The sequence below is a fragment of the Corella eumyota genome, chromosome 6 (assembly GCF_963082875.1).
Source record: "Corella eumyota chromosome 6, kaCorEumy4.1, whole genome shotgun sequence".
Lineage (NCBI taxonomy): Eukaryota > Metazoa > Chordata > Ascidiacea > Phlebobranchia > Corellidae > Corella > Corella eumyota.
Genome location: NC_137495.1, coordinates 12055431 through 12056894, shown reverse-complemented (window position 1 = coordinate 12056894; position 1464 = coordinate 12055431). Strand labels below are relative to the sequence as shown.

General features: G+C 42.3%; 1 non-coding gene across 1 annotated transcript; it reads right to left on the bottom strand.

The window, feature by feature from the left end:
- Positions 1-1268: 1268 nt before the first annotated feature.
- Positions 1269-1464, bottom strand: LOC145757252 (U2 spliceosomal RNA). Its single transcript, XR_014285305.1, has one exon. It is a non-coding gene; the product is annotated as a U2 spliceosomal RNA (small nuclear RNA).

Sequence of the window (1464 nt, the reverse complement as noted above, 5' to 3'; positions counted from 1 at the left end):
TTTAATCAAAACAAGTCGCATAAGAAATTGGTACAAGTGCGTGTACATAAAATATCGCGAAATGTGCGATCGTTGTAAGCGCATGGCCCGTGCTGTTAGGTGGTCGTAAAAACGTACGTCGTTTTCTCCTGCATTTCGCTTTAAATTCTTTACGCGACAAGAGTCTTGCTCGGTCGTTTAGACTGGTTTTGTCGAGCGGCATGTTCGGGCATTCTATTTGAATAAGGTAAGTTACCCGTTCTTGAAACGGAGTTTTTTTTAATCAAAACTAGTCGCATAAGAATTGGTACAAGTGCACGTACATAAAATATCGCGAAATGTGCGATCGTTGTAAGCGCATGGCCCGTGCTGTTAGGTGGTCGTAAAAACGTGCGTCGTTTTCTCCTGCATTTCGCTTTAAATTCTTTACGCGACAAGCGCCTTGCTCGGTCGTTTAGACTGGTTTTGTCGACCGGCATGTTCGGGCATTCTATTTGAATAAGGTAAGTTACCCGTTCTTGAAACGGAGTTTTTTTTAATTAAAACTAGTCGCATAAGAAATTGGATTAAGTGCCTGTACATAAAATATCGCGAAATGTGCGATCGTTGTAAGCGCATGGCCCGTGCTGTTAGGTGGTCGTAAAAACGTGCGTCGTTTTCTCCTGCATTTCGCTTTAAATTCTTTACGCGACAAGCGCCTTGCTCGGTCGTTTAGACTGGTTTTGTCGACCGGCATGTTCGGGCATTCTATTTGAATAAGGTAAGTTACCCGTTCTTGAAACGGAGTTTTTTTTAATCAAAACTAGTCGCATAAGAAATTGGTACAAGTGCGTGTACATAAAATATCGCGAAATGTGCGATCGTTGTAAGCGCATGGCCCGTGCTGTTAGGTGGTCGTAAAAACGTGCGTCGTTTTCTCCTGCATTTCGCTTTAAATTCTTTACGCGACAAGCGCCTTGCTCGGTCGTTTAGACTGGTTTTGTCGACCGGCATGTTCGGGCATTCTATTTGAATAAGGTAAGTTACCCGTTTTTGAAACGGAGTTTTTTTTAATCAAGTCGCAGACTAAATCGGTGCAAAAATGTGGACATGTTGCTGCCTGGGTAAGTTATGCCGGTCGCCTTAGGGTGCATGCAATCTTAGTTTAATTTTTGCCTAAGACGATATGAAAGCGCTAAATAAGCTTACTCAACCAATTTGTAATAAAAGTTAACTAAGAAAACAACGAAAATGTGACAAAAGCTATGTATATATAGAGTGATGTAATAATAGATAATCCTGCCGCAGCAGGATCGTGGGCCGAGCCTGGAGGTAGTGCAATACCAGGACAACCCGTGAACGGGACGAAGCAAGCTTCAGTTCCGCGTTCTGTATTCAAAAATCCGCATAATACAAAGAGCTAGGCGATGCCTAGCGTCCCAGGTATTACAACTGAGAAGAACAGACTTTTTACTGAACCTTTGTTTTATTTGCAATAAAAGAAGT